Raw genomic sequence first — 22,321 nt, 5'->3', positions numbered from 1 at the left:
TGCCAGAACCTAAGATGGGGGTTACCAGTGGGGGGTGGGGGAGGGAAGAGAGCTGTTTAGGAGGGTTCAGGTAGGGATCAGGGGGTGGGGAGTGTCAGGTAGGAGGCTAATCTCTACACTAAAGCTAACATTAACCTTTTAAGCTACCTAATTAACCCCTTCACTGCCGGGAATAATAGAAGTGTGGGGCACAGCAGCAATTAGCAGCCTTCTAATTACAAAAAAAGCAATGACAAAACCATATATGTCTGTTATTAAAGGAAAAAAACCACAGAAAGTCTCAGCACTAATAGTATACCTCAATTTCAAGCGAGTATGTAAATTAACTTCAGTTGTCAGCGTTAACACGCCAATCCTCGTAGCAAATGTAAACAGCAGTTTATAATGAGAAAAGAAAGCACTCACTATTGTCTTCAGGAGTCCTTTGTAGTCTGAAGGGTTCGCTGGGAAACCATATTTAGGATAACACTATCCAGTGTTTCACTCCACTGCTGCACCCCAAACTCTGCTGACAGAGTATATCTCGCTCTCCGGATCTTTCACCGGATGTAGCGCTATGCGCCCGGTCTCCTCCCCAGCTGATACCTGTGAGCCCAATAGCAGGTCTGATAGATACTTGCAAGCACAAAAGAGTCCAATGCTAGAACGGCTGCAAACAGGTCATCTTTTATTCCACAAGATTAAAAATATATGTACCAACGAGGGCAAAAAATACTACAAGTTAAAAACAAAAACATGTGGCACACATCCCCTCACACTGTGTGAGGGGATGTGTGCCACATGTTTTTGTTTTTAACTTGTAGTATTTTTTGCCCTCGTTGGTACATATATTTTTAATCTTGTGGAATAAAAGATGACCTGTTTGCAGCCGTTCTAGCATTGGACTCTTTTGTGTTTGCATGTTATTAAAGGATCCCAGAGAAACTTTTACAAACATTTGTGCCATGATTGCACAAGCAGAATGTAAATAATTTCTGTGAGAAACCCAAAGTTTGTGAAAAAAGCTCCTTCCGGTGGCCATCCCCCCACACACATGGAAAATAATAGAACTCAACTTCAAGTTTCGGTGGGTTCCCAAAACAATCAGATATCTGGGTATCAATCTCCCGGTACAGATGCAATTTTTGTATAAATACAACTATACTCCACTCCTTAACCAATTTAGAAAAGACCTTTTGAAGTGGCGGATGTGTGGCTTTTCCTGGATGGGAAGAGTAGCATTGGTCAAAATGAACATGCTCCCACGCATATTATATCTTTTTCGGGCTCTCCCCATTAAATTGGTCAAAACAGATTTTATTAAAATACAGGCTGAAATATTAGCTTTTATAAGAGGGCCGAAGTCGGCCAGAATAGCGAAACAGGTGGTCTGTAGGAGTAGAGCAGAGGGGGGAGTGGGAGCCCCAGATCTCTTGGAATACTATAAAGCCGCCAGACTAGCCCAAGACTCCTGCCTCCTAAGAAGGTCGGAGGAGGCCACCTGGGTAATCTTGGAGATGGAGCTGGGGGGATGGGAGGAAAGGGACTCCATTCTATGGGACACACAAACTACTAGGGGATTTTAATGTTACTCCTAATTCATATCTGGATAGAAGGAAAATGGGGGCCAATACTAATAAAGTGAAATATAAATCTTCTCAGTTGAATTTTGAGAAAAAATTTTTTTAACTTACTCTTTAATTCACTAAACATATGATATATGGAGGTTGTTGAATCCCAACAACCTGGAGTACACATGTTGCTCTAAGACACACAACACACTCTCGAGGTTAGATCTTTTTTTGATTTCTGATCTACTGGTTCCTAAAGTCAAGAACTGTACTATCTGCGATTTCAGTTTGTCGGATCATGCCCCGGTTATTTTAACACTTGCATTGAAAAATAAACTTTTATTTAACTCTTTCTTTTTTCCAACATATCTTCGGAATTCTCCCAAATTTAAAAATGTTCTTATTACAGCGTGGGGAGAATTTAAATTATTTAATAATCATTGTAGAGATGATGTTCAGCTTTTTTGGGAGACCGCCAAAGCCTACATGAAAACAGAAATTATCACCTATGTGGCAAGGTTAAAAAAAGAGAATCTTAGGAAAGATAAAATGCTTTCAGATAAAGTTAGGGAGGCATATACTCTATTCTTAGAAAACCCATGTAAGGTAAATACAGACAATTATTTTAAGTACAGGAAAGAAAGAGAGATATTCCTCCTGGGAGAGGCACAGGTACTTCTATATAAAAATTCTGCCAGATTCTCAAAATTTGGCAATAAGGTAGGCAAATTTATGGCTTCAATGTTTAAGAGGCAAACAAGGAGGAAGCCAGTGGCAGCCTTAAAACTAAAAGATATAATGTACACAGAGCAAGACCAAATTTCACAATTATTTCATAATTTTTATACTGATTTATATACATCCCAATGTCCAGATCCAGAAAACATTAAAACATTTTTGGATGAGGTTCAACTTCCTAAAATTTCAGATAAGGAGGGTGAAGCTCTAAATCAACCAATAACAGAAAATGAGGTTCAAAGAATAATTAACTCTATGGCTAGAGGGAAAACTCCAGGGCCGGATAATTTACCCCTTGAGTTCTATCAAATTATGCGAATAGAAGTAGGGCCGGTATTGACTGACTTATATAATGCATATTTCAGAACAAACTATAAGATATCGGAAAGTTTTAAAAGAGCTAATATTATCTTAATTCCAAAGACTAATAAAGATCCTTCAGATATGACTTCATATAGGCCTATCTCTTTGCTAGGTCTTGATTATAAATTTCTTATGAAGTTATTAGCTGAAAGGCTGAAGCCTCTATTACCAGTGATTGTCCACCAGGACCAAGCAGGGTTTATCACTGGAAGAGGCTCAGAGATGAATATAAGGAACATATTACAAGTAGTTTGTCGATACGGGGGAGACCGCTCTGCCCTGCCTGAGGCCTTCCTGCTATCTTTGGATGCAGAGAAGGCCTTCGACAGGGTGGAGTGGCCCTTCTTGATTCAGGTATTGGAGAGATTTGGTTTTGTAGGCTATTTTAAAGAATTCATTGTTAAGGTTTATTCAGATATTAAAGCTTCTGTATTGATTAATAATGGTATTTCAGATTCCTTTTCATTGACTAGAGGGACCCGTCCGGGTTGCCCGATGTCCCCCTTACTATTCGACTTGATAATGGAGCCTTTAGCTATTAAATTGAGAAAATTGTTGATTGGAATTAATATAGGTCAGGCAAGATTCAAAACGGCTCTGTTTGCTGATGATCTTTTGCTTTTCGTTGCGCAACCAAGGAGTCAGATTGATGCGATTGTGAAATTACTGGACCAATATAGTATGGTCTCAGGCTACAAAACTAACCTCACAAAATCTAAAATTCTTTGGCTTAAAAAAAATCCAGAGGATCCACAGCCTTATCAATTTATAGAAACTAAAATACTAGAGTATTTGGGGCTAAAAATTTCTGCAAACCCAGCTGATTGGTATAAAGACAATTTTTCAACAATTTTAGGGGATAGTAGAGATAAACTGAAATCATGGGCATCGCTCCCAGTTTCTTTACTAGGTAAAATAGCTCTTTTTAAAATGTTTATTATCCCTAAAATTCTTTATACTTTAAGGATGCTTCCCTTTCTGATAAATAAAAATGATCCTTGGCGCTTCAACCAATCACTGAGAATCTTCTTATGGAGTGGGAGGAAACCTAGATTGAAACTAACTAAGCTATATCAACCTTATGGTAAAGGAGGGTTGGCTGTACCGAATTTAGAATGGTATAATCATGCTTCTATTTTGCGATTTCCTATGAATTGTTTATCAAGATCCTTTCTATATTCGGATGAGGTTTTAGAGAACCAGGTGTGTTTTCCGCTCTCTTTAAATTATGTTATCTTTGCATCAAATAAAGATCTGGGGGGAAGAATTTTGGAGCACCCTCTATATAGGGATATTCTATGGGTCTGGAGAAATCTTTCTAAATGCATCGGTTTAATGCAAAATATTTCAAAGTGGCTGCCGATAAGGGGTAACACTCATTTTCCTTTAGGCAGTACGGTCGATATCTTTAAAAAATGGTCGCCAGAGAAACCACTGATAGTGAGGGATTTCTATGATACTAACTCGGGCAAACTTTACTCATTTGATAAATTCCATGTACACGTGAAAGGCTTTTCCCCTGTGTGACTCCTTTCATGAGTTTTCAGACTATCCATATGTGCAAAACTTTTTCCACACTCTGTACATGTGAATGGCTTTTCCCCTGTGTGACTCCTTCCATGAGTTTTCAGACTATCCATTCGTGCAAAACTTTTTCCACACTCTGTACATGTGAATGGCTTTTCCCCTGTGTGAATCCTTTCATGATTTCTCAGACTACTATTTTCTGTAAAACTTTTTCCACACTCTGTACATGTGAAAGGCTTTTCCCCTGTGTGACACCTTTCATGAGTTTTCAGACTACTCTTTTCTGTAAAACTTTTTCCACACTCTGTACACATGAAAGGCTTTTCCCCTGTGTGAACCCTTTCATGCTTTCTCAGATGACTATTTTCTGTAAAACTTTTTCCACACTCTGTACAAGTGAAAGGCTTTTCCCCTGTGTGAATCCTTTCATGATTTCTTAGATGACCATTTTCTGTAAAACTTTTTCCACACTCTGTACATGTGAAAGGCTTTTCCCCTGTGTGACACCTTTCATGAGTTTTCAGACTACTCTTTTCTGTAAAACTTTTTCCACACTCTGTACACATGAAAGGCTTTTCCCGTGTGAACCCTTTCATGTTTTCTCAGATGACTATTATCTGTAAAACTTTTTCCACACTCTGTACAAGTGAAAGTTTTATCCCCTGTGTGAATCTTTTCATGATTTCTTAGATGACCATTTTCTGTAAAACTTTTTCCACACTCTGTACAAGTGAAAGGCTTTTCCCCTGTGTGACTCATTTCATGAGTTTTCAGACTATCCATACGTGCAAAACTTTTTCCACACTCTGTACATGTGAATGGCTTTTCCCCTGTGTGACTCCTTTCATGAGTTTTCAGACTATCCATCCGTGCAAAACTTTTTCCACACTCTGTACATGTGAAAGGCTTTTCTCCTGTGTGACTCCTTTCATGTTTTCTCAGACTACTTTTTTCTGTAAAACTTTTTCCACACTCTGTACATGTGAATGGCTTTTCCCCTGTGTGACTCCTTTCATGAGTTTTCAGACTATCCATTCGTGCAAAACTTTTTCCACACTCTGTACATGTGAATGGCTTTTCTCCTGTGTGACTCCTTTCATGTTTTCTCAGACTACTTTTTTCTGTAAAACTTTTTCCACACTCTGTACATGTGAAAGGCTTTTCTCCTGTGTGACTCCTTTCATGTTTTCTCAGACTACTTTTTTCTGTAAAACTTTTTCCACACTCTGTACATGTGAAAGGCTTTTCTTCTGTGTGACTCCTTTCATGTTTTCTCAGACTACTTTTTTCTGTAAAACTTTTTCCACACTCTGTACATGTGAAAGGCTTTTCTCCTGTGTGAATCATTTCATGAGTTTTCAGACTAACCATTCGTGTAAAACTTTTTCCACACTCTGTACATGTGAAAAGTTTTTCTCCTGTGTGATTCTTTTTATGAGTTTTCAGATTATTCATTTGTGTAAAACATTTGCCGCACTCAGTACATGTGTGCTATTCATGTGTTTCTCTACATAAAAAGAAATAAAATAAAGAAAAAAAACAATATTTATTATTTATAATATAATTCATCTCAATAAAAAATCATATTCTTTTATATGCAACAAAATGTCTTCCATTTTGTCTTTATTTTTAAATGTATTTACCTGTAAATCACAAATTAAAAAATTACGACAAAGAATTTTGCATAATGTTCTCAGCCAGGGAACAAGTACATCTGTATTCTGAAGAAATTCCAAAAGAAGTTAGTGGAGGTGAATGCAGGCAGCACAACTTAGTTAAAAAATTAGTAGACTTTATTGAATCATTTTAAAACTGATATAAGCACAGATACAATATTACCCAAACACACAGGGGGAAAGACTGCCTTCCGACGCGTTTCCTGCTCAAACTGAGCACTTCATCAGGGATGGCAGGTGTCTCCCTTTCAGATTATTTATTGGAGTCGAAAAATTTTAACCCTTAGTGTACTACACTTTTAAAAGAAACATATTCAGTTCAGTTAATCAACAAATGTTACTACCGAACTGGGGTTATAAATCCTAAACTCCAATAAATCTCACCTTGGTCAAAGAAGACAAGTCCACTGGTCCTAGAAAGGAGCAAGTCCCGAACCAGAAAATGTCAACACCTAGATACCCAAGTAGATCAACTAAGGGGCCAAAAAACGGGAAGCCACAGAAGAACAAAGCATAATCAATTTATCAAGAATAGAGCTAAATGCTGACCAACACAAGGTTCTATCTAAGGGACTTGGCTATGCACCTACCAGTGACTTTAATCTATTTGACACATTGATAGACTTAAATAAGTTTATGAGAAAGGTGACTTTAAAAAAACATTTCTGTCAGTTACCAAATACTAATAATGAGAGTACACAATCCATCAGTACACAAATTCATTCTCTTCCTATCGATGTTGAATCTTTAAATTTTAATGATCTATGTGATGTAACAGATCTAGTAACACTCCAGAGAGATAGTATACGTAATAGTGAAACAAATCTAGTAATACCAAAAAGTGATGTAAAGTTTGCTAACAAGCATTTTTATCCCTCACAGTCACGAGGAGAAAATATAGATATCTTTCATACCATAGTGGAACAGGAACTCACAAAATTACACCACTTAGAACCTAATTTTTTAACTAAGTTGTGCTGCCTGCATTCACCTCCACTAACTTCTTTTGGAATTTCTTATGCATCATGTCAGCGCAAGGAAAACGCTGAGGAGGGGTGTATGCATCCTACGATCAGTGTGTTTTTCAAAGCTACCATAGTCTGCATAGCAGTCAATCACTGAGCTAACCTGCAGGTGTGTACAGCGTGTAAGGACTACCAAGAAGAATCAACTCGGATCAGAGCTCCAACCACTAACACTGAAATTTGCCCTTCCTGCGGTGAGTAGGACCGGAATCTATACAAGTATTTACTGTGATTACAAAGTCATTTTTTGGATACCGGTGTGGGTACTGTGTATTGTGGTATTCTATATCTGTTTGGAAGAGAATATAAAGATATATATTCAGAGCATATATACGCCAGTGGAAAGGACACATACACACCTGTTACACTATATCATAACTAGTGGATGCCGGTTGTTTAATATAAATACGTTATAAAAATTGAATATACTTATATACCACTTAGTGCTCCACCAGAAGAGTATAAAATTATCATCAAGCTTGGTGACTCATACAGCTTTGAAATACAATATTAACACTGTCATTTAATACTCCATGGGATCCATCATAGTCGGTGTTTAGAGTCTAATGAATGAATGTTGGCTGTTTCATATGATATTTTCCTGCAAGACTCTAACCTGAGGAGCACATAACAAAAGACATTTAAAGTTTTTTTGATAAAGTATTTTTGCATATAAAGGTCTAAAAGTGACAAAATGGCCTATGGAAATATAGCACAAAGGCGCACAAACTTAGAAACACTAATGAAAAGCACAGACACCCTTGAAAACACACAGGAGGATTTAATTGATTTGTTTGCTACAAAGGAAAAACTAAGTATAAAAGAACTGAGACTTTGGTGGGAGGTGGAGTTCCTTCAACTTTATACAAAGGAAAAGAAAGTTCCAAGAGGACTCAGGATGAAGAAATATCCAGCAAATGACAAAGAAGATGTCCTCTTTATGGAAGAAGGGAACGAGACCCTGACCAACTGTTCTCTAATACTTATGGGAAAATTGCTGAATAAAAAGAAAATGGAAAGAGAAGCAATGCTGGTGGAGCTTACAGATTTACAGACAAAAATTGATGGCATGAAAGAGGATTCAAGATTTGCAGCATTTGAAGCACAATTCAATGACACACTAGGAAAATTGGATAAAGAAATAATGGAGAGAAAAATTAAAAAATACAAGCGAGATTGCAAGGACTATGAACTTAACATAGTATACACCTGGAACACCAACAATAAGGATAACAAAGGACAAAAAGGAAAACGTAGATGGCAAAAGAAAAATAATAAAAGGAAAAATTCTGAAGGCAGAAAAGTGACATTCAGTGAAAGTAGCATAGCCACAGACACCTCAGCGAATGACACTGGAGAATTGTCATCCACAGCCGAATACGATCAATTAGAAAACCCTGACATAACGGGAGCTGATGAAGTGATCAACAATGATAATCTGGAAGTTACACGGCTAGGTGCGAAACCTAAAGAAACAGTGGCTAGAAGATCTTTCTCTGATATGGTCAAAGAAGACAAGTCCACTGGTCCTAGAAAGGAGCAAGTCCCGAACCAGAAAATGTCAACACCTAGATACCCAAGTAGATCAACTAAGGGGCCAAAAAACGGGAAGCCACAGAAGAACAAAGCATAATCAATTTATCAAGAATAGAGCTAAATGCTGACCAACACAAGGTTCTATCTAAGGGACTTGGCTATGCACCTACCAGTGACTTTAATCTATTTGACACATTGATAGACTTAAATAAGTTTATGAGAAAGGTGACTTTAAAAAAACATTTCTGTCAGTTACCAAATACTAATAATGAGAGTACACAATCCATCAGTACACAAATTCATTCTCTTCCTATCGATGTTGAATCTTTAAATTTTAATGATCTATGTGATGTAACAGATCTAGTAACACTCCAGAGAGATAGTATACGTAATAGTGAAACAAATCTAGTAATACCAAAAAGTGATGTAAAGTTTGCTAACAAGCATTTTTATCCCTCACAGTCACAAGGAGAAAATATAGATATCTTTCATACCATAGTGGAACAGGAACTCACAAAATTACACCACTTAGAACTTAGCAAAAGCAGAAAGAAAGACAATCTGTCTGCCAAAGAGAGATTAGCTTTAAAAAACATCCAAAAAAATGAGCAGATAGTAATTACCAACTCTGATAAAGGCGGTTCAATTGTAATTCTTGATAGGACAGCTTATATAAATGAAGCAATGTCACAGCTAAGTGATACAGAAACATATAGGGCACTAACGTTTAATCCAACAGCTAAGTTTATTGAAGAATTAGACCTGTTGCTGGAAGAAGGTAGGAAACTAGGTATATTTGATGAAAAAACAGTTGATTCATTGCTTATAAAAACTCCAGTTATATCGACATTCAAACATCTCCCAAAAATACACAAACACCCCACTAGACCTCCGGGAAGACCAATAATTTCCACCATAGGCACCCTAGGAGAGAGATTAGGAGAGTGGGTCGATAGCCACTTACAACCAGTGGTAGTTAACATGCCAGGCTATCTTAGAGATACTAAGCAACTACTTAGGAAATTAGAAGGTTTTGCAGTAAATGATACAGATATCCTTCTAACAATAGATGTAGTATCTTTATACTCATGTATACCACACCAGCAAGGAATCTTAGCTTTAGAAGAAATTCTAAAACTATATACTAACTATGATACTATCTTTATTAGCTATCTAACAGAAGTTGTAACCTATTTGCTTACACACAACTATTTTGTATTTGAAGGCAAAATGTACTTACAGAAGCGAGGGACTGCCATGGGGGCAAAATTTGCCCCCTCATATGCAAATATTTATCTGAGTTATTTCGAATTTTTTAAAATCTTTGGAGAGCTAAATGAGCATAAACAGTGTATTAAATTCTATACTAGATTTATTGACGATGTGCTCATCATATGGAGTGGCAATGTACAACAGATAGAAAGCTTTGTTAAAACCTTAAATTACAATAGCATGAACCTTAAATTCACCTGGAGTCACGCCAAAGATAGTATAAATTTTTTAGATCTCAAAATCAAAATTGACAAAACTAACATGACAGTTATTATGGAAACTTACAGAAAAGAAATAGCAGGTAACACAATTTTGAGGGCAGAATCAAACCATCCAAGACACCTCAAAGGAGCAATACCGAGAGGTCAGTTTATGCGCCTACGCAGAAACTGTAGTAGCATAGGAGACTATAACATTCATGCAGACCAACTAAAAAAACGACTAATACACAGAGGGTACAATAAAAAGCAACTTGAACATACACTAAGTGAGGTGCGCCTAATGGATAGAAAAGATCTATTGAAAGACAAAAGAAAGTGTTTAAACACGGAAAATAAAATAGTATTTTCCACACAATATAGTAACCAATACCCCAAAATTTGCAACATAGTAAAGAAATACTTACCAATACTGGAAAAAGAATCAGCACTTGACAACATCTCTGTAGATGGTGTAAAATTTGTCTCGAGAAGAGCAAAGACAATAGGCCAATTTGTAAATAGAAACTTTTCTGATTCCACTGTAAATAGTAAAGATAGAACCACTTGGCTAAACCCAAAAATAGGCACATTTAAATGCGGAGTAAGACCCTGCAAATGTTGTCATTACGTAAAAATGGGGGATAAATTTACATCACATACAACTGCACAAGAATTTTCAATTGAATCTCACTTTAATTGCCAGTCAGACTATGCAGTATATTTGGTTTCTTGCCTAAAATGTGGCAAACAGTATACAGGTCGTACTATAAGGCCCATAAAGGAACGAATACGTGAACACCTTTTGTCTATTGAGGCAAAGGAACCCAAAACTCCTGTAGCTAGACATTTTGCAACACATAGGCATGGAACCAATTATAACAAAAACATGCAGGAAGAGATACTTAGAATGTTTCAATTCCAAGTTATAGATAGGGTGCCAAATCGAATCTCTGGAGGTGACAGGCTAGCAAAACTTAATAAAAAAGAGGCCTTTTGGATATACAAGCTAAAAACAGGATTTCCCAATGGGATGAACAAAATATGGGATCTACAGTTATATACTGGCAACTAATACATCATAATGAGAATCAGCAGTTACCCTGTGCCGTATACAAACATGGAATATATATGTTCATAACAGCATTATAGTCTATATAAACTAACCAAATTATACAGAGTTCATTGATTTGGAGCTTAGAGCTAGCTCACAGTTAGATAAATGCCGGGTACTCACCCATTAGCCAATTAAGGAGATTAAAGTTACCACTATAGCATGTGAAAAAAGCTCTTAGTATAACAGATAAGAATTATACATACATTACAAAAAGCAAAAAATTGTAAAAATTTCGGAATACAGAGCTAGCTCCCAGTAAGACATTAACCGGGTACAATCCCGTTTGAAAAATAAACAAACAAATAGATTAAAGTCATCACTTGAGCATGTAGAATAAGTTCCTAGTGCAACAGATAAGGGCTACATGTATATAATTATGAGTAAAAAACATATCAAGTGAAAAAATTGAAAAAACTGAAAAAATTGAAATTATTGTAAAAGCTGTATAATACACTGTTAGTGACTCCAAAGTTAGTTCATAGGGAAACAAATACTTAAATTACCTTTAAGGGTAGTACATACAGCCCATAATCTGTATCATACAAACAAATTAAATGCACACGCATATTTTTGCAAACTATAGATTTTACATTCTATATATGCAAACTTAAAAAGACATATTAAGATACAATAAGACATATAAAAGCATCCTGCCTAAATAAAAAAGCATAATGTTAAGCCTGAAATGTACCACCAGCATTGTAACTCTATCCAATCCTTTAAACTGCAAACAAATTAATATGTAATATTTGTTTTAATGTAAATATTGTATAAACCTATGTAATATTCATATTATGAAAAGGTGAGATTTATTGGAGTTTAGGATTTATAACCCCAGTTCGGTAGTAACATTTGTTGATTAACTGAACTGAATATGTTTCTTTTAAAAGTGTAGTACACTAAGGGTTAAAATTTTTCGACTCCAATAAATAATCTGAAAGGGAGACACCTGCCATCCCTGATGAAGTGCTCAGTTTGAGCAGGAAACGCGTCGGAAGGCAGTCTTTCCCCCTGTGTGTTTGGGTAATATTGTATCTGTGCTTATATCAGTTTTAAAATGATTCAATAAAGTCTACTAATTTTTTAACTAAGTTGTGCTGCCTGCATTCACCTCCACTAACTTCTTTTGGAATTTCTTATGCATCATGTCAGCGCAAGGAAAACGCGGAGGGGTGTATGCATCCTACGATCAGTGTGTTTTTCAAAGCTACCATAGTCTGCATAGCAGTCAATCACTGAGCTAACCTGCAGGTGTGTACAGCGTGTAAGGACTACCAAGAAGAATCAACTCGGATCAGAGCTCCAACCACTAACACTGAAATTTGCCCTTCCTGCGGTGAGTAGGACCGGAATCTATACAAGTATTTACTGTGATTACAAAGTCATTTTTTGGATACCGGTGTGGGTACTGTGTATTGTGGTATTCTATATCTGTTTGGAAGAGAATATAAAGATATATATTCAGAGCATATATACGCCAGTGGAAAGGACACATACACACCTGTTACACTATATCATAACTAGTGGATGCCGGTTGTTTAATATAAATACGTTATAAAAATTGAATATACTTATATACCACTTAGTGCTCCACCAGAAGAGTATAAAATTATCATCAAGCTTGGTGACTCATACAGCTTTGAAATACAATATTAACACTGTCATTTAATACTCCATGGGATCCATCATAGTCGGTGTTTAGAGTCTAATGAATGAATGTTGGCTCTTTCATCTGTATTCTGGGCAAGAGAGCTGGCACCCACCATCCTCATTTAACATTGCACAAGCAACTGCACATACAGTGCTGCACGGCTCATGCTCAACAAGTTGGCTGAGAACATGATGTCTTAATTATCACAGGCTAATAATCAGTGTGAGATGTTTTCAGTGGGTAAAAAGCAGTGATTTTACAATACTTTTAAGCTTTCAGCTGTGGTTGTTTATATAAACAGCCAAACATTATTAGTTTAATAATATTTACTGCAAAATTAAGCACACAAATCAGGGGCGGTTCTGGGGTGGGGAACACTCACTGGAAACAAGGTAGTCATTTAAGTGTAGTTATGGGTGTTCCATGAGCGAGGACAGGGCAGGGGAAGTTGGAGTTGCAGGTGTTCTAAGTTCAGAAGTCTGAGGGCGAGGTTAGCCAGTTGTTGGACATGATCGGTCTAAAAGGACAGAGGGGGGAGTAGTATTTTCTATCATGTAATTGGCAAGAGTCCATAAGCTAGTGACGTATAGGATATACATTCCTACCAGGAGGAGCAAAGTTTCCCAAACCTCAAAATGCCTATAAATACATCTCCCACCACACCCACAACTCAGTTTTACAAACTTTGCCTCCTATAGAGGTGGTGAAGTAAGTTTGTGCTTGATTTTTCTTCTATGTTAAGCGCTTCTCAGCATATTGAAGCTCAATTCCTCTCAGAGTACAGTGTTTGTCAGAGGGATGTGAAGAGAGTATTGCCTATTGATTTTATGGTATACAGGGAGTGCAGAATTATTAGGCAAATGAGTATTTTGACCACATCATCCTCTTTATGCATGTTGTCTTACTCCAAGCTGTATAGGCTCGAAAGCCTACTACCAATTAAGCATATTAGGTGATGTGCATCTCTGTAATGAGAAGGGGTGTGGTCTAATGACATCAACACCCTATATCAGGTGTGCATAATTATTAGGCAACTTCCTTTCCTTTGGCAAAATGGGTCAAAAGAAGGACTTGACAGGCTCAGAAAAGTCAAAAATAGTGAGATATCTTGCAGAGGGATGCAGCACTCTTAAAATTGCAAAGCTTCTGAAGCGTGATCATCGAACAATCAAGCGTTTCATTCAAAATAGTCAACAGGGTCACAAGAATTGTGTGGAAAAACCAAGGTGCAAAATAACTGCCCATGAACTGAGAAAAGTCAAGCGTGCAGCTGCCACTTGCCACCAGTTTGGCCATATTTCAGAGCTGCAACATCACTGGAGTGCCCAAAAGCACAAGGTGTGCAATACTCAGAGACATGGCCAAGGTAAGAAAGGCTGAAAGACGACCACCACTGAACAAGACACACAAGCTGAAACGTCAAGACTGGGCCAAGAAATATCTCAAGACTGATTTTTCTAAGGTTTTATGGACTGATGAAATGAGAGTGAGTCTTGATGGGCCAGATGGATGGGCCCGTGGCTGGATTGGTAAAGGGCAGAGAGCTCCAGTCCGACTCAGACGCCAGCAAGGTGGAGGTGGAGTACTGGTTTGGGCTGGTATCATCAAAGATGAGCTTGTGGGGCCTTTTCGGGTTGAGGATGGAGTCAAGCACAACTCCCAGTCCTACTGCCAGTTTCTGGAAGACACCTTCTTCAAGCAGTGGTACAGGAAGAAGTCTGCATCCTTCAAGAAAAACATGATTTTCATGCAGGACAATGCTCCATCACACGCGTCCAAGTATTCCACAGCGTGGCTGGCAAGAAAGGGTATAAAAGAAGAAAATCTAATGACATGGCCTCCTTGTTCACCTGATCTGAACCCCATTGAGAACCTGTGGTCCATCATCAAATGTGAGATTTACAAGGAGGGAAAACAGTACACCTCTCTGAACAGTGTCTGGGAGGCTGTGGTTGCTGCTGCATGCAATGTTGATGGTGAACAGATCAAAACACTGACATAATCCATGGATGGCAGGCTTTTGAGTGTCCTTGCAAAGAAAGGTGGCTATATTGGTCACTGATTTGTTTTTGTTTTGTTTTTGAATGTCAGAAATGTATATTTGTGAATGTTGAGATGTTATATTGGTTTCACTGGTAAAAATAAATAATTGAAATGGGTATATATTTGTTTTTTTGTTAAGTTGCCTAATAATTATGCACAGTAATAGTCACCTGCACACACAGATATCCCCCTAAAATAGCTATAACTAAAAACAAACTAAAAACTACTTCCAAAACTATTCAGCTTTGATATTAATGAGTTTTTTGGGTTCATTGAGAACATGGTTGTTGTTCAATAATAAAATTAATCCTCAAAAATACAACTTGCCTAATAATTCTGCACTCCCTGTATACTCACGGGAAATCTTTTCAAGGGTTCTCTCATAAGTATGTATCATTATTTAAGACACTTTCAACTATGGTTTGGCGCTTTATGTATTAATATAAAGTATGTTACTTCTATTTGCCATGAGTCAGGTCTATGTATATTTCCCTTTGCAGACTATCAGTTTCAGTATGGGAATCATGTTTAGGAAGTTTATTTTCTTACCTGGGGTATAGTCTCATTTTCAAATTGACTTGTTTCTCTTTAATTTTGAGAGCAAAATTAGGCTTGTGAGGTCGCAAAATGCTGTAATTTATTGCGTCATTCTTGGCACGAGAATTTTTTGGTGCAAATGTGCGTCTAGGATGACGCAACTTAGTCATTTCCTGCGTCTTTGTTGACGCCAGGTTGTTTGGCATGAAGTTGCCTCATTTCCGGATGTTTGTTGGCACCAAAAAAAATGTTTCTACTTCATTTTGCGTCATGCGCCATACTTGGTACCAAAAAAACAGAATTTATGCTTACCTGATAAATTACTTTCTCCAACGGTGTGTCCGGTCCACGGCGTCATCCTTACTTGTGGGAATATCTCTTCCCCAACAGGAAATGGCAAAGAGTCCCAGCAAAGCTGGCCATATAGTCCCTCCTAGGCTCCGCCAACCCCAGTCATTCGAACGACGGACAGGAGGAAAAATATAGGAGAAACCATATGGTACCGTGGTGACTGTAGTTAGAGAAAATAATTCATCAGACCTGATTAAAAAACCAGGGCGGGCCGTGGACCGGACACACCGTTGGAGAAAGTAATTTATCAGGTAAGCATAAATTCTGTTTTCTTTAACATTGGTGTGTCCGGTCCACGGCGTCATCCTTACTTGTGGGAACCAATACCAAAGCTTTAGGACACGGATAAAGGGAGGGAGCAAATCAGGTTACCTAAACGGAAGGCACCACGGCTTGCAAAACCTTTCTCCCAAAAATAGCCTCCGAAGAAGCAAAAGCATCAAATTTGTAAAATTTGGCAAAAGTGTGCAGTGAAGACCAAGTCGCTGCCTTACATATCTGATCAACAGAAGCCTCGTTCTTGAAGGCCCATGTGGAAGCCACAGCCCTAGTGGAGTGAGCTGTGATTCTTTCAGGAGGCTGCCGTCCGGCAGTCTCGTAAGCCAATCGGATGATGCTTTTAAGCCAAAAGGAAAGAGAGGTAGAAGTCGCTTTTTGACCTCTCCTTTTACCAGAATAAACGACAAACAGAGAAGATGTTTGTCTGAAATCTTTTGTAGCTTCTAAGTAGAACTTTAGAGCACGGACTACATCTAAGTTGTGTAGCAAACGTTCCTTCTTTGAAACTGGTTTCGGACACAAAGAAGGTACAACTATCTCCTGGTTAATGTTCTTGTTGGAAACAACCTTTGCAAGAAAACCAGGCTTAGTACGCAAAACAACCTTATCTGAATGGAACACCAGATAGGGTGGAGTACACTGCAGAGCAGATAACTCCGAAACTCTTCTAGCAGAAGAAATAGCAACCAAAAACAAAACTTTCCAAGATAATAACTTAATATCTATGGAATGTAGAGGTTCAAACGGAACCCCTTGAAGAACTGAAAGAACTAGATTTAGACTCCAGGGAGGAGTCAAAGGTCTGTAAACAGGCTTGATCCTGACCAGAGCCTGAACAAATGCTTGAACATCTGGCACAGCTGCCAGTCGTTTGTATAGTAAGACAGATAAAGCAGAAATCTGTCCCTTTAGAGAACTCGCAGATAATCCTATATCCAAACCTTCCTGCAGAAAGGAAAGAATCTTAGGAATTTTTATCTTATTCCATGGTAATCCCTTGGATTCACACCAACAGATATATCTTTTCCATATTTTATGGTAAATCTTTCTAGTTACCGGTTTTCTGGCCTGAACCAGAGTATCTATCACAGAATCTGAAAACCCACGCTTTGATAGAATCAAGCGTTCAATCTCCAAGCCGTCAGCTGGAGAGAGACCAGATTTGGATGTTCGAATGGACCCTGAACAAGAAGGTCCTGTCTCAAAGGTAGCTTCCATGGTGGAACCGATGACATATTCACCAGGTCTGCATACCAAGTCCTGCGTGGCCACGCAGGAGCTATCAAGATCACGAGGCCCTCTCCTGTTTGATCCTGGCTACCAGCCTGGGAATGAGAGGAAACGGTGGGAACACATAAGCTAGGTTGAAAGTCCAAGGTGCTACTAGTGCATCCACTAGAGACGACTTGGGATCCCTGGATCTGGACCCGTAACGAGGAACCTTGAAGTTCTGACGAGACGCCATCAGATCCATGTCTGGAATGCCCCATAATTGAGTCAACTGGGCAAAGATCTCCGGGTGGAGTTCCTACTCCCCCGGATGGAAAGTCTGACGACTCAGATAATCCGCTTCCCAGTTTTCCACACCTGGGATGTGGATCGCAGATAGATGGCAGGAGTGATCCTCCGCCCATTGTATTATTTTGGTCACTTCTTTCATCGCTAGGGAACTCCTTGTTCCCCCCTGATGATTGATATACGCAACAGACGTCATGTTGTCTGATTGGAATCTTATGAATCTGGCCTTTGCAAGCTGAGGCCAAGCCCTGAGAGCATTGAATATCGCTCTTAGTTCCAGAATGTTTATCGGGAGAAGAGACTCTTCCCAAGACCATAGTCCCTGAGCTTTCAGGGATTCCCAGACCGTGCCCCAGCCCACTAGACTGGCGTCGGTCGTGACAATGACCCACTCTGGTCTGTGGAAGCTCATTCCCTGGGATAGATGGTCCAGGGTCAGCCACCAACGGAGTGACTCTCTGGTCTTCTGATCTACTTGAATCACTGGAGACAAGTCTGTATAGTCCCCATTCCACTGTTTGAGCATGCACAGTTGTAATGGTCTTAGATGAATTCGTGCAAAAGGAACTATGTCCATTGCTGCAACCATCAACCCTACCACTTCCATGCACTGAGCTATGGAAGGACGTGGAACAGAGTGAAGAACTTGACAAGCGCTTAGAAGTTTTGACTTTCTGACATCTGTCAGAAAAATCCTCATTTCTAAGGAATCTATTATTGTTCCCAAGAAGGGAACTCTTGTTGACGGAGACAGAGAACTCTTTTCTATGTTCACCTTCCATCCGTGAGATCTGAGAAAGGCCAGAACGATGTCTGTATGAGCCTTTGCTTTTGAAAGGGACGACACTTGTATTAGAATGTCGTCCAAGTACGGTACTACTGCAATGCCCCTTGGTCTTAGGAACCTCTAGAAGGGACCCGAGTACCTTTGTGAAAATCCTAACCCGAATGGGAGGGCCACAAACTGGTAAAGTTTGTCCAGAAAGGCAAACCTTAGGAACTGATGATGTTCTTTGTGGATAGGAATATGTAGGTACGCATCCTTTAGATCCACGGTAGTCATAAATTGACCTTCCTGGATAGTGGGTAGAATCGTTCGAATGGTTTCCATTTTGAACGATGGTACCCTGAGAAATTTGTTTAGGATCTTTAAATCCAGAATTGGTCTGAAGGTTCCCTCTTTTTTGGGAACTACGAACAGATTTGAGTAAAATCCCATTCCTTGTTCCGTCATTGGAACAGGGTGTATCACTCCCATCTTTAACAGGTCTTCTACACAATGTAAGAACGCCTGTCTCTTTATTTGGTTTAAGGATAAGTGAGACATGTGGAACCTTCCCCTTGGGGGTAGTTCCTTGAATTCCAGAAGATAGCCCTGAGAAACTATTTCTAGTGCCCAGGGATCCTGAACATCTCTTGCCCAAGCCTGAGCAAAGAGAGAGAGTCTGCCCCCTACTAGATCCGGTCCCGGATCGGGGGCTACTCCTTCATGCTGTTTTGTTAGCAGCAGCAGGCTTCTTGGCCTGCTTACCCTTGTTCCAGCCTTGCATAGGTTTCCAGGCTGGTTTGGGCTGTGAGGCATTACCCTCTTGCTTAGAGGATGAGGAATTAGAGGTCGGTCCGTTCCTGAAATTGCGAAAGGAACGAAAATTAGACTTATTCTTGGCCTTGAAAGGCCTATCTTGTGGAAGGGCGTGGCCCTTTCCCCCAGTAATGTCTGAGATAATCTCTTTCAATTCTGGCCCAAAGAGAGTTTTACCTTTGAAAGGGATGTTAAGCAATTTTGTCTTGGATGATACATCCGCTGACCAAGACTTTAGCCAAAGCGCTCTGCGCGCCACAATTGCAAACCCTGAATTTTTCGCCGCTAATCTAGCTAATTGCAAAGCGGCATCTAAAATAAAAGAGTTAGCCAACTTAAGTGCGTGAACTCTGTCCATAACCTCCTCATACGGAGTCTCTCTACTGAGCGACTTTTGTAGTTCCTCGAACCAGAACCACGCTGCTGTAGTGACAGGAACAATGCACGAAATGGGTTGTAGAAGGTAACCCTGCTGTACAAAAATCTTTTTAAGCAAACCTTCCAATTTTTTATCCATAGGATCTTTGAAAGCACAACTATCCTCGATAGGGATAGTAGTGCGCTTGTTTAGAGTAGAAACTGCCCCCTCGACCTTAGGGACTCTCTGCCATAAGTCCTTTCTGGGGTCGACCATAGGAAATAATTTCTTAAATATAGGTGGGGGAACAAAAGGTATGCCGGGCTTCTCCCACTCCTTATTCACTATGTCCGCCACCCGCTTGGGTATAGGAAAAGCGTCGGGGTGCACCGGAACCTCTAGAAACTTGTCCATCTTGCATAATTTCTCTGGAATGACCAAGTTGTCACAATCATCCAGAGTAGATAACACCTCCTTAAGCAGTGCGCGGAGATGTTCTAATTTAAATTTAAATGTCACAACATCAGGTTCAGCTTGTTGAGAAATTTTTCCTGAATCTGAAATTTCCCCATCTGACAGAACCTCCCTCATGGCCACTTCAGATTGGTGTGAGGGTATGACAGAACAATTATCATCAGCGCCCTCCTGCTCTTCAGTGTTTAAAACAGAGCAATCGCGCTTTCTCTGATATGCAGGCATTTTGGATAAAATATTTGCTATGGAGTTATCCATTACAGCCGTCAATTGTTGCATGGTAATAAGCATTGGCGCGCTAGAAGTACTAGGGGCCTCCTGCGTGGGCAAAACTGGTGTAGACACAGTAGGGGATGATGTAGTATCATGTCTACTCCCCTCATCTGAGGAATCATCTTGGGCAATTTCATTATCTGTGGCAGTACTGTCCTTACTTTGTTTGGACGCTATGGCACAATTATCACAAAATTTTGAGTGGGGAGACACATTGGCTTTCACACATATAGAACATAGCTTATCCGAAGGCACAGACATGTTAAACAGGCTTAAACTTGTCAATAAAGCACAAAAAACGTTTTAAAACAAAACCGTTACTGTCTCTTTAAATTTTAAACAGAGCACACTTTATTACTGAATATGTGAAAAAGTATGAAGGAATTGTTCAAAATTTACCAAAATTTCACCACAGTGTCTTAAAGCCTTAATAGTATTGCATACCAATTTTCAGAGCTTTAACCCTTAAAATAACGGAACCGGAGCCGTTTACAAATTTAACCCCTATACAGTCCCAGCTACAGCCTTTGCTGTGACTTTACCAAGCCCAGAGGGGAATACAATACCAAATGACGCCTTCTAGACACTTTTCCAACAACTTTCTGGTCCTCACACATGCATCTGCATGTCTTGCTCTCAAAAACAACTGCGCAGTAATGGCGCGAAAATGAGGCTCAGCCTACAACTGGGAAGGCCCTCCCTGACTGGAAAAGGTGTCTAACACAGTGCCTGCCGTTAAAAAACGTTCCAAGTTTATAAGTGTGAATTATCAGCATAAACATGAATAAAATGTCCAAATAAAGCAATCGATTTAGCCCATAAAAGTGTCTACCAGTTTTATAGCCCATATTAAGCCTGTTATTCTGTTTGAAACTAAGAAAAATGGCTTACCGGTCCCCATGAGGGGAAATGACAGCCTTCCAGCATTACACAGTCTTGTTAGAAACATGGCTAGTCATACCTTAAGCAGAAAAGTCTGCTAACTGTTTCCCCCAACTGAAGTTACTTCATATCAACAGTCCTATGTGGAAACAGCAATCGATTTTAGTTACTGTCTGCTAAAATCATCTTCCTCTCACAAACAGAAATCTTCATCCTTTTCTGTTTCAGAGTAAATAGTACATACCAGCACTATTTTAAAATAACAAACTCTTGATAGTAGAATAAAAAACTACAACTAAACACCACATACTCTTAACCATCTCCGTGGAGATGTTGCTTGTGCAACGGCAAAGAGAATGACTGGGGTGGGCGGAGCCTAGGAGGGACTATATGGCCAGCTTTGCTGGGACTCTTTGCCATTTCCTGTTGGGGAAGAGATATTCCCACAAGTAAGGATGACGCCGTGGACCGGACACACCAATGTTGGAGAAATGTGGTTTTATTTTACCCCACTTCCTATATGCCTCTTGCCTTCTTTATCTTCAGAGGGCTATGCTGTTTGCATTATTTCCAATTCCTAAAACTGCTAAATGAGGAAATTGAATATTTTGTCTAAATTTTATTTTTTCTTTTACATTTTGCCCTAACCCTCATCCCAATGGGGGCTGCTCTTTCTTTATAACTGTCACAAATGTACTTAAAAGATGCAGATATAAATATAATAGTTTATATTTGTTTAATGAGTGATCTATTCTAAAGTAAGCATAATACCTATTTTACTCACCTAACACATATGAGTTCTGCTGATAACAGGCTCCAATGTCTGTGCTCAGGAAGAAGGTTCTCTTATTCACTCCAGTTACATCAATACCTGATATCTCTCAGTGCTCTGGCCGTGTCTGTAAAAAGTATATTAAATGGTTTAGACAGATAATAATAATTCATGGTTCTGATTAACTGTACGTATGGTATAATTAAAGGCACACATAACAATTCATGTGATACAGATCAGCTGATTAGGTTATTACATATGTGATGTTGATTCACCACAAGCATTTAGAAGAGTTAACACTGTGTGTGTTATAATTGCCCCTTAAAGGAATATTAAAGTCCAAATTAATCTTTCATGATTCAGATAGGGCATGTAATTTTAAACAACTTTCTAATTTACTTTTATCATCAAATTTGCTTTCTCTTGGTATTCTTAGTTGAAAGTTAATCCTAGGAGGCTCCAATGATAATTTCTAAGCCCTAGAAGGCTGCCTCTTATCTATATACATTTGACATTTTGATCACAGCTAGAGGGTGTTAGTTCATTCGTTTCATATAAATAACATTGTGCTTATGCACGTGGTGTTATTTAAGAGTCAGC

At 39.0% G+C, this 22,321-nt stretch overlaps 1 pseudogene; it reads right to left on the bottom strand.

The window, feature by feature from the left end:
• Positions 1-890: 890 nt before the first annotated feature.
• Positions 891-22,321, bottom strand: part of LOC128661372 (zinc finger protein 721-like) — a 411,744-nt pseudogene continuing 390,313 nt past the window's right edge.

This window comes from Bombina bombina, chromosome 5 (genome assembly GCF_027579735.1).
Source record: "Bombina bombina isolate aBomBom1 chromosome 5, aBomBom1.pri, whole genome shotgun sequence".
NCBI lineage: Eukaryota > Metazoa > Chordata > Amphibia > Anura > Bombinatoridae > Bombina > Bombina bombina.
This window is presented reverse-complemented; position numbering and strand designations above follow the sequence as displayed.